Source organism: Bactrocera oleae, chromosome 3 (assembly GCF_042242935.1).
Source record: "Bactrocera oleae isolate idBacOlea1 chromosome 3, idBacOlea1, whole genome shotgun sequence".
NCBI lineage: Eukaryota > Metazoa > Arthropoda > Insecta > Diptera > Tephritidae > Bactrocera > Bactrocera oleae.
The window spans coordinates 85794210-85815474 of NC_091537.1; the positions used below are offsets into that span (position 1 = coordinate 85794210).

Sequence of the window (21265 nt, forward strand, 5' to 3'; positions counted from 1 at the left end):
CATTATTCCAAATCAAATAAACACATTTCATTTGCGCACGTAAGCGTCGATAAACAAACAAACTATGTTGAAAGAATGAAATAAACTTATAAAAGTTGTATATTTACGCAAAAAAAATGTCATGTGCAGTAATTGCAATGAAAATAATGCTTATGTATAATTTTGTATAATTTTATTCGGTGCATATTTTACACTGACAGCATACATTCATTTATGACGGTGTTCTGATAAAATACTGCGGTCAATAATTTTAAGTTTTCGGGATTATTTTGCATGATATTATTCATATTTGAAATACTTATGAACAAAAAAGATAGCTTGGAAAGCTCGGTAAAAGTTAACATAAAATTGTCATGCTTATGTGTCCCAAAATATAAGTTATTCAGTTTTTAATATTGATAAAAAAAATTATATATTTCAATATATTTTTTTTTTTGAAATTCAGAGGTTGGAATAATATTCCACTTACGTTGGGCTCGAACGGTGATGTTTCGATTCTACATGTTATTTATAAATTTCCTCATGTCTTATTGTGTATTTGAACATAAATAGTATGCAATGTGTTACAAAATTTGTAATAGCTTTTGAAAAGATAATATACAAATATTGTACAATACTATTGAAGAAAATGATTGCTAAATATTATTGAACAAGTGAGTTAATTATAATTTCTGCCTATACAAAAGCCTAAACAGCCATAAATCTGAAATTTTAGCACGTCAATATTTTTCTGAGAGAGTAGTTTAGAGTCTAGACCATACAGATATAAAAGATAATATCGGTTTGTTTTAAACGAATGAAAGAAGACGTTAGTGTTTCGATGTCACAAGTTATTTATAAATATCCCCATGATCATAAATTATATACAATTTATAACAGTAATTATAATAACATTTAAAATAGATCATAAAAGAAATATTGTACAATATTATTGAATAAAATTATTGCACAATATAATTGAGTACAGTTATTCTACATTTGAATATTATTATTGCACAATATTTTTGAATAATATTAGTATAAAATATTACTACGCACAAGGGTCAACTAAAAATTGACAATTTTTAATAAATCGTAATAAATCAGGGTTTAGAGCAAATTTATTTTTCTGCAAATCAGCTGACAACTGTTTATTACAAAATACGAAAGTATTTACCGAAAAATGTAGACTCAGCGTTTTCCTTGAGAACTCAACAGAAGAGCAAATACAGCTAAAAATACACACCATCTAAATAACAGTAAATAACAGGTATAAGAACACATGGCAGCCTCATTTGTAGCAGCGAAACGGCATTTATATGCATAAACGTACACCCACATACATAAACGCGTACTATACTTGTATATATATGTGTGAGCAAATAAAGAATGTTATTGTCAAGGACGATATGCCAGCGCCGTCGTCCAATGTTGCCACTCAAAAGTGAGGCTAAGGTTAAGGAGAACAGAAGACATGATTGCTGGCGCATGCACAAACACACACATGTACACACATGCAGAAAAACACATGCCAAAAGCGAACATATGCGATTAGAATTAAAAAAGACAGGCCAGCTGGCAAAAAAGGAAGCAAAAAGATGTCATCAGCATATGACTAAGGAAGAGTGACGCGAAGGCAGGACACGTGTCATTGAATGGAGGTCTTCAAGTGAATGTCAGTGGCTGACAGCAGTCTTAGTACAGGTTGTTATTTTCGCTGTTGTTGGTATTACATGTCAGTTTTTTGATTGCCGCCCACTTAGTTGGTTCTTTATGCAACTGAAAGTTTTGATGGAAATATTGTAATTGCCGGTCTTACTGAGCGTAATTGCTTTAACAAAGAGCAAAGAGGGGCCAAGCAGGTTAAGGAGGAGGATTAGAGGCAGAAGTAGAACTTAGACAGCGAAAATGTTACATAAATCATTGGGTTTAATAAAATGCGAGAATACAAACAAATATTTAATAACTGTGTGTCTTTATTCCCCCCTAAGAGTTGTCTGAAGCACAGCTATGATTAAAGTACATTTATTAAGTGAATTTATGTGCGCTTACAAGCAACAGATTGCGGCTTTTTGTGGTGAACCGAGCGTATGAGTGACATTCTGAATGAACTGAGCCACGCCTATGTAATTTCGTGTTTTTGAAAGTCTGCTTTTAGGGACGCCGTTATTTATCTAATGATTATTAATGTGCACAGGCTAAGTGTGTATTATAAAATAATGAATAAAACTCATTGCTCTTACTCTTTCTTATAATCCTACTCTCACTTAGAAAAGTCCGTTATGAAATATCTCTTAAATTATTCATATATTTATTAATTGACAGAAGGTTGTGATAAATTTCTTTACAGTTTAAAATATATTTCTTTTGGAAATAGGTAATGCAATTTTGTACTTTATTAACTGCTATTTCTCATTTTATATTAAAAAAATGTATACATTTAGGCACTTTGTTAAATTATTCAAAAGAATTTTTATGGAAAAGTTTAAGCCTTTTGATCCTTAGTTTAACTTGAAAATAATTAGCTGAAGATGCTAAAAAGTTGTGTCAATTAAAATTTTTAGTCGAAAGAAACACCAAATAAAATGTAAAAATGTTGCCAAAATTAAGAAAACTATTAAATCCAAATTTTCTGATATTTGTTTTTACTGAAATGGTATTAGGAATTGTTAAATTTATTAATATTACATAAACGAATGTTTACAGCAATAGAATAAGGAAAAAAAACTTCATTAGTACATCAGACATTAAAAGCAAATAGAGTGAGTTGGCTGGACCATCACTCAACTTTAAACAAATTTTATATTTATTTCATCTTTAAAGATATAAATTATATTTTTGTTATAATATAGAAAATCTGGGTAGTATTACAGTAAAATGTTAAATTGTAAAATTATTGGCCTACTTTAGGCGACCACTCATTCTACGATATATAATCTACTCGTTTTTCGATATATTGTGGACTTTTATATTTTTGTGTTTGGCGGCAGGGAAAGTTACGTTGAAGTCAAAACCGTAATTAATCATTATAAATGAAGTCCAAACCCAAATTTTTGGAATTTGTTTAACGAAATGTTTTGCGAATTTGTTTAACGAAATGTTGCCTACATTCAGGCATATTTTACTTTTAATAAAAACCAAAACTATTGCCTACATTTAGGTAATCTATGAAAGCCACATCTAAAATAAAAATGGTTGCCTACCTTTGGGAAAAATTTCGAATTCTACTTGTTCTACGATATATTGTTGGTTTTGAGGCGGTAGTGTAAGTTACGTTGAAATCAAAACCATTACTATTCTTTATAAATGAAGTCCAAACCCAAATTTTTTTTTTCGATAAATAATTTTTGTCGAATTAGTTTCAAAAAATGTTGCCTACATTCAGGCATATATAATTGTTTTTTTCAACATATTACTAAAAGATAGCTTTTATTATTTTAGGTAAGCTTTTAACTGACAGTTGCGAACTACAAAAAATTTTGCCTACATTTGGACGAAATTTTAAATATTTTCTATTATTTCTTCATTATTACTATTTCACAATGAACCTTACTGAATGTCGAAATCGAGAAAATGTATGGGTATGTTAAAAAAATGTTTATTTAAAAATAGTTTCACCAAAACCGCCTGAAAAATTATGATCAATATTTGGCCATATATTGAGTATTGATACACGATTTACCACTGTAAAAAATGAGTTATATTTACAACTTAGCACATGTCTTCTCTTTTTCAATTTTAATTCCTATGTTTAACTGTTAACAACTTCTTGCACCCAAAGTAGTATAATTAAAATGTAGCTATATATAGTGGCAACGATTTTTCCTATTTTATACACTAGCCAAAATAATTACCTAGTGAAGAAATATGACACATTTTCAAAACAAAAATTGTTTTTGTAGAGACTATGAAAATAAATATTCCATAAAACTTTTCCTTCATAAATTCATTGGACTCCAGTTCAGTTCAAGCGGACTTTCAATGAAACAAAGAATCGTTTGATTTTTTATTGCTTACATCTTCAGCTATTTAAAACAATTTTCAGCGCTTTCTTTGCTCTATCTTTTAGCTGCCATAAATAACTTATAGGGAGTCATAAACAGTTCCAAGTTGCTTTATACTCTTATCTTCATTTGCATTCGCATAAAACCATTTGCAGCTTGCATCTGCTGCGTTGCAAGGCGACAATCCAGTTACTTATTCAATGAGCTCACAACTCTCGAGTTGCTTATTTCTGCTGCTGCAACCTGCAGTGCCTTGCCTTATTTCATTTCTTCATTTCCTTTATCCCGGCGCTTAGCCTCCTTTGCGTTCTTTGAGCTGTGGCTGAGACCAGCAGCAGATATTCAGAAACTTTTACACTTTATGTGAGCAATTTTAATTTAATTCTTTTACTGCAACTTTATTCTTTCACTTCTCTCGCTAGATTTACTGCTCTTCTTCTGTTGCCATCCGCCGAATCGAGTGAAATTGCGAATAAAAATTGCAAATGTTTTCTTTTAATATTATGCCATGCTGCCATTGTAATATAAATGTTTTTCTCTCTCTGCCATATTAAGTCTGGTTGCTGCTCTCCGCGCGCTGTGAGTTTACTGGCTTTCCATTGTTTTTCCACCGCTGATGGCTTTCATTGTTCGCGCGCTACTTTTTTAATTGTATTGGTGTATTCATGGCGAGTTGCAAGTTTATTTTACAAAATTTCTTGGATTCAATAAGTCTGTTTTTATTCTGAATTTTACATAGTTTTAATTAAAATGCTTTGTTGCTATTTGTGAAAGGATTTGTGCAACTTTTGTATTTGCGGAGTATCATAGCTGTTTGTATTTAAATATATTCTCTGGAAAAATTTCGATGCTTAGGGAAATGATTATAAAGAGAAACAAATGTTCAGAATTAATTTGGAATAAGATTTTGCTGCTAAATTTTTACTCGAAATTAAAACTGAAATTAGTGTACTGCATTTGCTTTTAGAAAATAAAAGTGTAATTTTATTACTATTTGAGCAACTTGAGTTAACCAGTATAGGTTTATAATTATTATTAAATAATTGTCAGAACATAAGAGTGAAGTTACTCAAATGCAAATTGGGCATATAATATTGTATATTCTGATGGCAAGGGTGAAAGCATTTTATTATATAAATTATCAAAGTGGATAGATTGGTTATTTACCTATTACCTTCTATATACATAGCTAGGGCTAAAATGTTCCTTCATGTTACTCATACACAAGTCACACATTAAAATTAAAAATTAAAAAAAGGGTGGATAAAAAATCTCTTATACTGTTTGATATAGCAGACGTCATATTATAAAGACATTTATCGTGAATTACACGCATTTGAGGAATTTAAATTACTAATGCTTGAAGAATCTAAATTAACTGTAATAGTTGTTTATGCAATATTTTAGTTTAGCAATAAAGTTACGCATACCCAATACAGCGCAATAATCTCAATTTTTGGGTGGTAATACATGTTAATGGAATTTTATTAAATAGAATAGGTTGCCTGAGTATTTCTCTGATTTTTTAACTGAAGAACTATTTAAACAACGATTCCTTAAAAATCAGATTGTTTAAACGTCACCTGGTTCTTATAAATTTTGTAATAAATGTGATAAAACTTAGCTGCTCATAAATCTCCCAGTGCAAAAATATTTTTATGAACACTTTCATCCTGGATTATTGATATTTGGACGATTTGAATAAATTGAAATAGTTATTTAAGAATTATTTAAGTTAATCAATAAAGTTTCTCAAACGCCATGCGAGACAAAAATCGTAATTTTTAAGAGTAAAGAAAAGCATTGGCATTTAGATTGAATATTTATTTCATTTTATACCTAAAGAAATATTCACGCAGCCTATACTTGATATTCATGTTACTCATACGCCATGTCACTGCAAGAATTTGATATAATAATTGTGATAAGAATTACGTTACTCATACGCCACAGCGTACTTACAAATTTTGTAATAAATGTGATAAGACTTAGCAGATAAGCCACATAATGCAGTAAAGAACATTATTATGAAGACATTTACTTCGGATTAGCAGTTTGGTGATAACGGTAAATACCAAACACAACTAATAACCGCAAACGCACCTAAACAGCAACAAAATTTCAAGCTAATATATTTTTCCTCCCCTGTGTTGGACCAAAAAAATATTATAAATTTCACGCAACGTTAAATTGTGGGCGGATAAACAAACAACAAATGTCAAAGAGCTTTGTTGCCAACGAAATTATTGTGCAAAGCCCACAGAGATACATACATACATAAATAGATGTATACATAAATGTATATAAGGCAAGCAAGTGCTTTAAAATTGCGTTGCATGGCATACACATGTGCAGCTTTTCACAAGCGGCTAACTTTTTTAATTTTGTATGTGTGTGTGTGTACCATCAACATGTAGTTTTGTAAGTGCAACAGCTATGAATATTAGTGTAGCAAGTGAAAGTGTCAACTTGTATAGTGCAAGCGTTGGCTCGACTCAACAGCAAGTGAGCAGGCTGACACAATGGCGGAAGGAGAAATATGCAGATATGGTAAAACGGAAAAGCGACAACGGAAATTTTGCTACAAAAATGCAAAAATGAGAATATTAGCATATAGATATGTATATGTGTATGTATTTGCATTAGTATACGTATGTATGAATGTCTGTATGTTTCAATTTATGTGAGTGTATACATACATATGTCCCTCAAGCTCTATTAGCTGAATTAAATAAAAATTCTACACATACATACATGAGTCTTTGTGTGATTATCCGCATATTTCTCGTCTACACTGTAAATATATTTGTATGTGTGCGCTCTCACTTGCCACTTGATTTCCAAATTTCGCTTGTTTTGCCTGCCAAGTCATGTGTTACTGGTTTTCCATTCCATTCAACCCACTTTTACGCATTACAAATTTTATTCTTCCTATGCAAATTTCGCAATCGTTGGCAATTCATGTCGTCCTTGTTGTCGGCCGTCGCTCTCATAGTCGTCAGTGCGGTTAGCTGTCATTGTGACTGCCACTTTGTGGCAAATTATTTCATATGCTCGTTTTTTTGAATGCCCAAAATGGCGCGAGTAGTTGCAGTCAATTAGATTGCCGGCATTGTGCGCATATGCAAATGCCGTTATTTTGCATTATTTTGCTTGCTACATTTAAATTTTGTTTTTCGGATATTTTCTGCTGTTTCTACTTGTTTTTGCCAACATGCCAAGTGTCAGTCAATTTGTGAGTTGACAGCTGCTGCGGCACATGGTAAGCCGTTCAGACAAGCAGCCAAACCAAAATGTGTCTGTCTGTATGTGCAACAATGCAAGTGGCATGAAATATGGCATTCAAAATTTTATTTACTCGATTTTAGTAACTATGCATATGTGTGCGCAAATGAGTCAAGGCACGCAAGAAGAAATGCAAATATATAAAAATAGTAACTGGAAAAAGCACTAACATACATACTTATATGGAATGCCACTTTGAACACTTGGCTATTTAATGTACTTTCTTTTATGGCTGCAGAAATTAAATTTTCAACTTTACAGTTATCTTTTGTAGTTAAAGTGCTTTTCTTTTTTCAGCGCTCCCTCACTCCATTAGCAATTCAGTGCTGGTGTTTGCATAAAATTGCTAAGGCTTCTATGGTTTCCTTGTATTTGTATACCCAGAACAGTATATATTATATATTCGTTAGAAACGAAGTTTGTAACCTCCAGAAGGAAAGCTGAGTCGATTTAGGTATGTGCGCCTGTCTGTATATACGTGAAATATTGTCTCAGTTTTTCAGATAACAATCTTTTTTTATCAAGAAGTTGCCAATATCGGACGACTATAGCATGTAGCTGCCTTACAACTCGACCTTTCATGGTAGCAAGATAAAAATCTTTATAAGAAATGCACCTGTAAAGGGTATAAGCTTTGACGCAGCCGAAGTCAAAGCCGAATTTCCTGTTATTTAAATGCAAAAACTACAATCAAGCTGTCACTAGTTCTACACTTTTTTCTACGCTTTCAATTTAACTGTATAGCCAACTATCCACGAACAGAATACGCCAATAACAAAGCCAAATGCAGACAACGAGCCAACAATAACGCTGGCAAGTAACAAACCCATTCAAACTATGGCCAGTTGAACTATAAAACAATTTCCGTCTCTTTTGCAAGCGAGTTTTTATTCAACGGTTATTCAATCGGTTTATTGCAGAGGCTTTGTTCTACTTCCGATATACAGATGTGCCAGTATTTTGATCAAAAAAAATATAGAGAATAGTATGCAGCTAAAGCTTTTATTACTTTTTTTTGTTCCTTTTTTTTTGTTCTGTTTTTATTATTTGTTCTCAGAAGCACGGCTTAATTTCATATTCTGCCAATTTGTTAGATAAAAGCACATTCTTATTGGAATTATAAAAAATAATAAAGATTGATTTCGTCCAGTTAAAAGGTATATTTCTCGTAGCTTAGACAGCTACACCTACCTACACAGAAAGACACCTCTGCATTAAAAGTACGATATTTTGATGAAAATAAAACACATATTTTACCACAGCGCCATCTAGAGTCAGCTTCGTAAATGTAAGCACCTCGATCGGAAAAACATTACTATATCAATACTTTATTAGTCGAAATATATTTTCAACAATTCTCATACAAGCACCTACTTGTATAGCCGCAATTTGCTTTTTAGACATACAAACAATATACGGTTTGGATTTCCTACTAAATACAAGTAAACTTTTGTGGAGCTTTCACTGGTTGCTTTTATATTCAGTGCGAGCGAATGATTTATACGCTTACTATATTAAAGTTGTTCTATTTACATTGCTGTTTGCTTAAAAGTAAAGATCTTTCTTGTTATTTGACTACTAAATACTTTGTCCAGAGAGCTTCAGTGCATTTTGTAAGGTTAATGAATACGTTATAGAAACAGTAATGGTAAATTTAGCACTATCGATAGCCGGTTTAGATAAAACTCGAAAGTTTTATCAGATACCGCACCCAAAAAACCTTTACCAAAAATATTCAAGCACTTTGCTTTGCTAAAAAAATGGTATTTGCTTGATTCACTTGAGCATCAAGTGTAGGAGTTAATAGCTGTGTTGTTGATGGATCTCTGTCTGTCATATGACTCCTGTTTCTCTTGATGGGACCTCGTAGGCCACACTGAAATAACAAATTTTGCTGTTACATACTATCAGATGACCCTGATACGTACCATAAACAACTTTATTGTTAAAACTGCTGAAATATTGCTGAGAAGAATTTCTATTAATTTGTATGTAGAAACTACAAAGACATTCTGTAACTTCATAAACTATTCTTCTGTTAACAGAATTATACCAAAACGGCAGCTAAAAAGTCAACACATTTCGAAGAAGACCAACAGTAAAACAAAAGTGTTAACAAAAATTTTGTTGTAAAAATGCTTGAATGGGAGGTGAAATTGTTTTATAGTTCAACTGGCCATAGTCTAAATTCTCTCACTATGTGGCAGCTATTTGCTGGCTCGTTGTTTGATCTTGGCTTTGTTACTGGCACTTGTTATGCGTGGATTGGTCGCTTAGATGGAAATGAATTGACGAACGTTGCAACGAAAGGCAAATTAGAGTAGAGCCAATAGTGAGTACATACATATTGCATCGTCATATTATATATTGCAGCAGAGTATAATAGATTCGTTCGTTAGTATACTTGTGCAGACTACTTTGAAAATGATAAAAAAAAGAAAGAAAGAAGAAATAAAGATAAAATGACAAATTAAAGGAAAAATAATGATAATTCAGAAATCGGAATAAAGGAGAAGGGCGTGGTTGAAATTTTAAGGGTTAAAAACGGTTTATCTCGATTTCTGGCAAACTACGATAATAAAGTTATACGGCTTGTTGTGGGTAATGAAAAGAGCTATAACTTAACACCTTTTTTACAAAACCTCAAAATTTATGTGAAAAATTCAAAATCCAAAATTTTTTTTTGCATGAAATTTTGTGAATACTCACCTTCTTTTGTCCCTAACACACTGAATTTTTTTAATGAAAATATTTATTTTTTCTCTTCTATATCAAAAAACAACTCTAATTTTCAATAAAAATTTTTCAATGAAAATATCAGATTTTTTTAAGAATTCGGTAAGTTTTATATGCGCTAAAATCTCAAATTTTTGGTGTAATAAAAATTATATCAGTGGTAAATTTTCTCAAAAAATGCAAACGAAGACCCACAAAACGATTCAAAATTGCTTTTTCACTGCTGCTTCTACGAAATAATAGGCAGATGAAATAAAAATAGCAACTTTTTATGACCACATTAGGGTTAATATATCTTTAAATAATCAATTTAGAATAATATTTCATTCGAGTTAAGAAAAAAATTATTACGTTAAAGATTTTAAACCAATAGTCATCCAAGGTAGGCCTTATTGATATGTTATCTAAAACTGAAGTTAAAAAACTTAAGAATAAAGAATAAAGAAATTTACTTTTACTTTTGTTTCATTTTGAAAGAGGTCCATAAGATTTTCACTTTCTTATATACGCATAAAGTCAATTAACACTATGGAAGCGCTTTGTAAAGCTCGTAAGAATTTGAGTCTTTTTATAGTGTCCTTACACACACTTTGGCGCACATAGATTGATGAGCACTCATTTTTTTGGTGATTCAATTTTTTGCCCTCATACTTATTTGTGTTTGGAAGAACATGTATGTGTTTGTATATAATGTGTATGTATATGTGTTTGTACATTTACTACATGTGAGCATTTCATTTCTGACAAGTCCATGCATCTGCCGTCGACGAAAGGCTGCCTTTCTGCATAGTGCCAACACCTCGATTATTAAACCAACTGAAATTACAAAGAAACACCATCCACACAGCTGGCAAAGTGCAACAGCAACAGCTACAAAAACACTTATACACAACCACACACAGACCCACGAATAGAGGAGTGTGTCCTCCGAGGAGCAAAAGAATGGGGCAAAGCGTAAACATAAACTACAATACAACAAATGAATGTGACAACAGTGCCACCAAGCAACAAGAACAGAAAACAATAACAATGTGTGCATGAGTGCAACTGACTGACAACAATAGTAACATCAACACTAGCACCAATGCTAGCTGCGACTAAATGAAAGCGCTATATATCGTCTTGAGAAAAAAAAAAAAAAAAAATGGTTACAAAAGTCTCAAAAAAAGAAGCTGAAAAAGAAAGAACGTTAACTTCAGCTGCACCGAAACTATAATACCCTCCACACGTGTATTTCTTACAGCAGAAAAGAGTGAACAAAATTTTTATCTTGATCGTTATCGGTCAGTTTATATGACAGCTATATGCTCTAGCAGTCCAGTTTGAACAATCTCTTAGAAATTGATACCATTGCCTTGATCAAAAAATCCAAATCTCAGGAAGATATCTCGCCAAATAAAAACGTTTTCCATATACAAGCTTGTAGGCACATGATTTTGATCATTCAGTTTGTATGGCAGCTATATGCTACAGAGGTCCGATATTGGCGGTTACGACAAGTGAGAGATTAATTCGTCTATCTACAGACAGACAGCCGGACAAGGCTATATCAAATCAGCTTATTACACTGAAAATTTATATATATACTTTTTAAGGTTTCCTACGCTTTCTTATCGGTGTTACTTGACGGCAAACTTAACACACTCTGTTCAGGGTATAAGAAATATAAAAAAATCTCAAAAAAGAAGCAGAAAAAGAGGACTATAAGTCAAAAGCAGTATGCAAAGCCGAAAAGTAAACAGACACAATGCAACAATTTGTGCAAAGGACAACTCACAGCGTGACATAATAAATAAGTACAACAGCAACACCAGTAAAATAGTAATGTGGGTACTGATGTGAGTAGCGCTCAGCTGAGTGGTTCGGTTTCAAAGGACTCGGCGCATCGTCGTAGTAGTTGAACAGCTGAACTGACTGCAAATTGGATTGCATGGCCGCGACGGCAGTTGAGAATAAATGGAAACTATCAAGCAGAACAAATGGAGGCGGAACGTGGCAAAGAATTGTTTGCGTACGCTATGGAGGGGCGTGTCATACGCAAAGGACTGTCGTAGACAGTCACAGCAGCAAACACTGAAGTGTAGTTTATAAATATTATAGAAGAAAGTATATATTAGTAGTGTTGATGAATAAAAAAAGGGTTTAATTTAGGAGAATACGAGGGTTGGTTAATAAAAGCTATGATTTTTAAGAATGACACAAGATATGTCTTATTAGTTCTTTAAATTATACAAAGAGCAAAAAATTACAAGGAAGTTAGATACAATTTGATCTTCATTAGATGAGTCGGCTAAACACCTATTAAAAAGTATGCAACGATTTTCGAAGAAACCAAAAATGTTCTAATGGTGTTATTGCTCCGAAGTAGACACAGAAGTGGTTGAAAGATTTCAAAAAGAGGTATGAGCTCTGCTTTGCTTTGAAGCTAAACCGCACCTCTGCTCGTGTGAAATGTTGTTCGAAGAAATCACTTATCTCATTTGAATTGTAAGAAGCTAGTGGTTATTTCTTATAGTTCCAGAAATAGATGACCGAATAAAGCGCCGATCTCATTTTCGTTACGTAGAGCAGACTGTCAACCGTACGACTGTGATTGGTTCAGAGAATTCTACTCTTTCTCTACTATTGGTGTGTCTTTTAGTGTAAACAGGGCTAGCAGTCCCCTGTCATTGACCCAATTTACACGAGATCTCAGATCTTTTATGACACTTATCCACTAGGAGTGGAGAACATGCTAGACAGTAGAGTACGCTGGGACTTGTTAAAAATGTATTTAAAAATTGGTGTGAGTTTCAGTGAAGGTGCCATTAATAAAGTAATTTAACGGTATTTAATTTATTTAGCTTTCAGAATTTTACAGTCTATGGATATCTAAAAAGCATTGTCCTCGATATTTCCTCGAATAGGTATCATATCGGTTATCAGGATTTTAATAAATGACTGTGCGATCTAGTGACCTTTAGAGGGTGCTAATCCCTTATCAGATACATACGAATCCTCGATATATGACGATTTCGAAATGATACTCTGGAAACTTTTCTCAGTGGATAATATTGCAAGGGTCCGAACTCTTACTAAGAAGGTCCCAATTGGGATAATATCCACTGGGATATTACATCCTAAGTGATCACACTTACACTATACCCAACAAACTCCTCTATTTAATATTTATCGTTTACTTTTATATAAATTCTATATGGAACATAAATAAACGGACTCTTTATTCAGTTCCTTCTCAGCTGATCGATTTTTTCAATATTTAAACTCAAGCACATTAGTGGATTTCATTTGTAATCAGTTCAGGAATTTAAAAATGGAATTCGGACCGATTGGCATCGTTCTTCACCTTTATCGTTTATTAATATCAGTGGGGCACAAGTAACTTGGTCACCCACTACATAATTATTTAAGGGATACTACAGAAGGGAATTCAATTGAAAAGCGTCCAGTATGTCTATCAAAATCGGAGGATAACTTTTACGACCTTAGTGATACCAATCATATACGATATATGATAGAAAAAGTCTTAATAAAGTATTCCCACGTTCCGGCGAAAACGGTGGATATGAACAGGCACCCTTGAATTTAGCACTTTTGAATAGGATTCTAAAGAGAAAGGGCCTTAAGAATAAGTCCCATACTATTAAAGCCTGAAGTAACTCGAGTGACATTTGGGATATCCAAAGATAACTCTTGTCTGCGGTGGTTCTTGTGTGGGTTCTGGAAACTCCGGAACGTAAAGAAGATAATTTCTGTAAGGGGCTATAGTCCAAAAGATGTCTATTATTAGATCAGGCTTTCAACAGTGGCTATAAGTAATATTTTAACCTCACTTTAGGTTGAAGAAATCCATATTTAAAGACTTTTGATGGGAATAAAAGGTACACACATATATCACTGTCAAATATATCACAGGAAACATTCTGTTTCTGGCGTAAATATAAAATGATTCCTTAAAATTCCTTCACCGTAATAAAAACTTCTATTAATATCCTGCGCATTGCTTTGCCATAAATATTTCATTGCGTTATAAATTTTGTATTCCGCCCACACTTTCCTCAGACACCACACTCTGCCACGCACATCGCGCACTAATTCCCTCAGCCACACTTTATTTAACTTTCACTTTCTTGAGTTTGGCATTTGGCACTTGGTCCATAACAAATTGACAGAGTCCGGCTCAGCGCATTAACCTTGATTACCATGGTCGAGTGAGCGTCAACATTGCGTAATGTTCGTACGAATGTATGTTTGTGACAAGCACAAGTCCTAGCACTTAAATGAGTGTGTCTTAGTCAGTGACGTAGTAATTGCGACTACAAATAGGCAACAAATAAAAAGTGTCTCCAAATTTTCTACGAATTTACGAGCGTATAAGCAAACGACATTGTGGCACATTGTTGGCGAATTATTCGAAATTATTGCTGTTCGTTTATTTCTGTTTTTATTTTTGATTTGAGCTTGTGCTCGTTTCGGGTTTTGGGAATATCAAAATTTATTTCTAAAGTTAATTTTCATTATTTGTTTGAGTGTGTGTAATTCTAGTTAATATTCCAACATTTATTGCCTTCAATTTGTTTACTTGTTAAATCTTTATGGACTTTGCGCACTACACACAAACACTCATACCCTCGCATACTGATGCTACTGTCCTTGGAAATCACAGCGATTTCGGCAGCAATGACCATGTTGTTCACACTGATTGGAATATTGGAAATGGCAATGACGAGGCGCACAGATATCGTGTGGAAATTAAATTTGTCGTTATTGAAAGAAAAACAAATAAATAAGTGGGTGAATGAAACGTAAATAAAGCTATGATTCCAAGCTGGGATTGTGAAGAATGTTTTGTGTCTAGCAGTGATATTTCATTTCCCGAATGATGGTAGAAAAGAAATATTAAAATAAAGATAGGAGAAAAAACGTATCTAATTTTTTGGAATTTGTTTACCCTGAACAGGGGTTAAGTTTGCCACGAAGGATGTAACAAGTAGAGGAAACCTCGGAGAACCCATAAAAAATATGTACAAATGATTAGCGAAACGAGCTGAGTCGATTTGTCCGTCTGTCTGTTCGTCGGTATATACGCGAACTAGTCCCTTAGTTTTTGAAATATCGCTCTGAAATTTTGCATACGTCCTTTCCTCTCTAAGAATCTTCTTATTTATTGGAACTGACGATATCGGACCATAGCATATACGTTTAGTAGTACTGACGGATCCAAATCAAGAGCATATATGGAAAACTATTCTATTTGACAAATAATCTTCACTTTCTTCTTTATTAAGTAACCTCAATTCGATTTAAATATTGTTTTTCTCTTACCTGGCTGGAAAGATCTAGAAAAACGTTTTCCTTTGGCTGGTTTTTATTTTTTTATACATATTGTTTCTATAAGAAATGCACGTGTGAAGGGTATTATAGCTTCGGTGCAGCCGAAGTTAACAGTTTTGTTATTACTCAGATATTCAAATATTAGCAGGGCTATAAAGTGAGTGACAGCATGAGGATCCTACAAGGGATGTAAAAAACAAGAGTTAAACCAGAATCACACTACACAGAGGAATAAGTTATGGCGAAAAAAATTCCTACAACACAAGTAAAGAAGCTTAAATGCTCTCTGAAGATTTTTTGAAGTTCTTTGAAAAACATTTTTTGTGTTTATAAATATTTTTTTTTTGGAAAAATTATAGTTTTGTAGTAATGAATGTGGTGGCTGGCCGCTTGTGATGAGATAACTACTAGATCTCACCACCTCTGACCACATTCCATTATAAGCAAATTAAGGTATAAAGTGCATAAATTGGACTTTTGAGACAATTTCAGTTCGTTTTCAAGAACATTTATTGACAAGTGTGTCTAAAAATCTGATGTTTGAATGTGCGGCTCTTCGAATTGTTATTCAATTATAAATTTATTCGAGGTCATGTCAACATTATTTCATTCTTTTTGAGAACGTTCTCCAGTCTGAGCCTTCCGAATCTATCAGTATCTAGTTTCTGAGGCAAGGAGGAACTACTCATATGGTATCTAAAATGACGTGAGAAGAATAAAAATGCCGTTTGTACTTTTTTAAGAAAAAACAGCCGAGCGACCGAACTGAGCATGGATATATATGAGTATAGTAGAAGTACTTCTCCGCTTTTACATTGAAACCGATGGGAAGGCAGACAGGGTAAAAGGACACAATTAAAGATTTTATTTTTTCAACTTCACCTTGTAGCTTTCAAAAATTCCTTAAGCAAAATTAAAGTGCAGAAGAATTAATGGATAATTTTTCGTATAATTGAACCGGAAATACCGCAAGTGAAATGAAAGAATCTTTAGTTGAATTAAAATACTAAGCGATATCTCAAATATGTGTAAAACACACATTTGGGACCTCAGCAACTCGCAAAACATAAAAAAAAAATCATAATTTATTAATTTATCTGAAAAAATATCTTAAACTAATAGGTCTTTTTATTATACAGGTGAGGTTATTATTTTATTTTTTATAGCATAACTTAAAAAAAAACTATATTAAAAATGGTCATGAAAATCAAGTTTTTGTTTTCGTTTTTATTCTCCTCTCTTAATTTCGGGGGCATTATAAGTTTATAGTCTGTAATATCGCTTCAAATAAAAAAAATCTCTCTAGTTAGAACTTGAGCCAAACTATTATCTTTGCTTGTAGATATCTCTAGATAAATGTAGTTTTTTTCCGATGGAAGAAATGCAGACGCTCGAAAACAAAATATTTCACTCTATTTTAATAGATATTGACGCTTTTAAAAATAGAGGGCAATATTTTATTCAGATGATGCGTGTTTATTATCATACTGAAAGAGAGTGTTTTGTATTCTTCTATTTTTTAACTCACTAAACGTCACAGTGGTTATGTAAGAAAACGTGTCTGAAATATATTCATCCACTCTGTTTGCGCTATTGATATTACTCTCCTAGCGCTTTCAAATGGGCAATATAAAATTGATGAAAAAGGCAATAACTGTCAGCTTTCGCCAACTTTCGCATTTCTTTTAATCGGCACTCTGTTTTCGGGTAATCATTGCAACTGTAAACCCTTAATTCAACTGTCAATAACTCTGGTCGGTTCAATTAAAATAAGTAACTCAAGCTTTATTGCTTTCATTGTAGCATGAGAAAGTTGTATAAATCGCATAAATTCCTAGAGAGATATGTACATATGTATGTAAGCATGTGTGTGACAGTGCAATATGTCAACGGAATTCTCGCATGTCAACACGTCATTGCCATTCAACAATCGAACATCGCGAGTAGAGCAATAAATCAGATATTAAAAGACTGTAATGCAGTAATAATGAATAGTTGATACTTGCTTTCATAGAGTTTAGTTGTTTTGTGTTCTCACATTTCATATTATGTAATGGCAAAATAAAAATATAATACGGCATTAGATTAAGCTCGTAGTGCATGAAAGATGCATGATAAATTAAAATCAGCAAACTATAAAGTGAGTTTCTTATTAGAACTTACTTAAAAACGAAAGAAAAAGAGAGAGAGGGAAGTCCCAAACTATTTCTTTCGACTAACAATTTCACTATGTGCACAGCATATCAATATAAAATTATTGAACCAATTTCTGTAGGAATATTGATTGAATCTATACGTATATGGGTCGATGGCACCCACAAAAACCATTTATTATGCAAATGCAGAATTAGTTGACTAAGTGACTTCTGGCTTTCTGCGGCTTTATAGTATTTAAATAGGTTATTATTCAAAAATGCAGTGCAAAAATATGGTAGTTTTCAGGCATATTTGCTTTATATATTTTGAAAATTGTGAGTTTGTAAAGAGCGTTCTCCGAGATCACTCTCTACAAGGTACAACCTGGTTAATCACAAGTAGTCCCAATCGGTGAATTTTTGCATTTTCAACCATCAATATTTAAAGAAGTGAATTTTGTCAGTCGAGGTCAGCCATTTGAATTATTTAAAGAAGATACTTCGATTAGAAATGCATTATATTTAATACTGATTGAAATACTGAGTAAAGTAGTTGATAATGATCCCAAGTAATGTTACCCTTCTAGACGGAGCTTCCGCAGCATTTATTCATCCGCTCCGCACACGGCCCAGAGAAGCCTAAAATGTAAAAACGATTTAATAACAGAAAACCTTATATAATATGTTATTTGTAGTCTATATGGCTCGATAACTAAGCTTTTTGATAGTATAAAATGAAAAGGGTCTCAAGTACCACTTTACTGAATTAGAACTGAATTAAAGTTTTGAATTGTGCTTTAAAAATTCAGATCGGTTTTGATTGCAATAAAGAATAACTTTATACATATGAAGATTTTTCAAAAAGCGAAAACCTTTGAATACAAACACTTTAATACGATTTCATAATGAAGTTCTTAAATTGTCTTGAAAACTAAAATGGAAAATCCATAGTTTTCGTAAACAAATATTCTTGATTTCATTTCCATTTTATATTTGTTTATAAATTTTATTGAACCGTAAATGCCAGATTTTGCACTTAAATCGGCAATAAATGTCGGCGTTTTAATATTTTGCATAATAAATATTAATCTTTCACACAATGAAGACCATAGCACTAGAACTTTATTAGTGAATAGAACACACAAATGACCTGGCATGAAGAAATTAAACCAAAGCGCAGCAGGCAAAAAGTAAATAAAATTATGTGGCGAGTATGCGAATGCGCAGTGTGGGTTAAAGTAGGCAAATACAGCTGTATACTTATATATATACAGCATACAAAATATTTTCTTTTTAGTTTTCAATTGTTTATAGTTATATATATATACATATGTGTATGTGAGTTTGTTTGTAATGATCCAAGAAAATATGTTTGTTTATCTACAAACGAATTTGCTCAAATTCAAATTGTAAAAACAGAGCAGCGTAATAAATTTCAACCACAATTCACAGCTAACGCAAATAACCATATCGAAAAATTACAAAACAGCAACAATAATAAATAAACACACTAGTTTATGGATCATATACGAGTATAAGATAAAGGTGAACTAGATTATTTATTATGCTTACGCTACAAAGCAAAATAGCACTGTCCTATGTGACTTATATGTGTGAGTATATTTGTGCTAACTAAGAGTAATAATATTTCCAAAGGCTTGTAAATATTTAAGAATTTTGCAAATATTAATGTTTCATGCCAAAAATAACTTTAGCGAATTTCAAGTACATCAAAGTCAAGTAGATGCTGTACTACAATAAAATATGAGAATAATAATACAATTGATTAAATATAAATAAAATTAAAAAATTTAATAAAACAAAAATTCATATAAACAATTTATATTTATAAAAATATAAAACATTTTTAGACAGATAAATTTTGAATATTATATGAATCGGAAATACTTTTAGAAAAGACGTACTTGAACAAAAAAAAGCAACTTTTATGTTGATGAATTTGAATTTTTTAATTTTGAAAATTATTTTAATTCTAAAACAAAAGTTTTAGACAAAAAAATAAAATTTTCAATGTAGCCTAAGCCATTTTCTTAGAAAAAACAAACGAATATCATATAATATATGCACTCGAGAACATTTTCTAAATAGATAAAATTTAAAAACAAAATTTTGTTTATAAAAATAGTACATAATAATAATGAAACATTTTTTAAATACTTATATTTTGTAGAAAAATAGTTCTTATTAGAAAAATTAATCAAAAGTAATAAAAAATTATTATAGTTGTTTGAGAAAAAATATTTTTAAACTGACAAACTTAAAACTGTGTTTCTAAAAACTAATTAAAAAAACATAAAAAAGGAAACACATTTTTAGACAGAAAATCACCCAATTAATTTCTTTAAAAAAAAAATTAATAATAATAATGTATGTACTTAAAAACAGTTTCTAAAAATCGAACTTTTGAACCACAAACATAAAAAACATTTTTGAAGCAAATACGTTTTGCATCAAAATAATTCTTTCACTTTGAAATTTTAAAAAATTCAACATCCTTACTGAAAAAATTAATTAAGAAAAGGGATTTTTTTTTCATATTGTCTATAAACGTTGTGACATATTTTGAAAAATTTTAGAAGTGTAATTCACTACATATTATAAATATACAACTTAAAACTAAATTTTTTTATAAATAAAAATATAAAGCACTTACTAGATATAAAAGCTTTAAAATGAGTTAAGAAAAAATTAACTCGAATACAATTCTAAACATAAATATTAAGGCAGAAATAGAAAATAGTAAAAACAAAATTATAAAAAAAATAAAAATTAATAGTAAAATAATTTTAAAAAAATTCGCTAGCTTACTTATTTTTTTTACTTATTTGGCTCTACTGCAATTCCCAGCTGCGCCAATGCCACGTGAGCTGTTAATAACTGCATGCAGGCATACGCAGCCAGTCCGCAGAGTTTAGCAGACCTAACGGGAGATTTTGAGGAATACGTGATTTGGTATTAAAAACTGTAATAACAATAAAAATAAAAAAAAATAAAAACGAATGATAATAATTATTCTCCTTTTTCTTTATTTCTGTTCCAAAATATATGACTTTCTTATAGCTTTTAAGCTCTCTTCTCGTCTCTTGCAATCCTCGCAAATTACCCTTGTACATATAGAAAAACACACACAATTATTCGTGCACATGTAACGGTACTTGATTCTATTCAAGCTATTCAAGAGCCGCGCATTAGACACACTAAAGCAGAAATACAAAAGGGCGTATGAGTAATTAATTTTCGTTGCCTTATTTACATTTTATGTACGCAAAATCTACATTTACATATTTTTCCTGAATGCCAAAAATTGATGCTGTAAAATGAAATTTCAAGTAGAATATTTTAAATTCAAACATCCCAAATTGTGGCTACAAAATATGAATAACAACAACAGCAACGCGCAAATTATTCAAGTAATAGCAAATTGGGGACAGCTATAGTCAGACATTGTCTGCTAGGTGGTCTCTGCGTATACTAGTGATTGTAAATATGTCTTTTTATTGGTGCTCGCATATGTGTGTACTTGTGTGTGTTTGAAAAAGCATTTTAAATGAATTCAGCTTTTAAATATGTTATAGACTTCCATACAACTTTTTGTTAAATTTAATTAAGTAGTACAAAACTCTTCGTCCACTTACACTATACTTGTCTTCCCATGATATCTTGTCAAAAATATCTGGAAGAATAATCTCAGTGCTCAATTTGTTTTATTTTCCACTTTATTCATAATAATGCTAAAGCACCTTGGCTCCCATCGCTTCAGCCTTATAGGGG

General features: G+C 31.9%; 1 long non-coding RNA gene across 1 annotated transcript in view; it reads right to left on the bottom strand.

The window, feature by feature from the left end:
- The window catches only part of LOC118682286 (uncharacterized), a 319104-nt gene that overhangs the window by 269877 nt on the left and 27962 nt on the right, over window positions 1–21265 (bottom strand). The window lies entirely within an intron of this gene.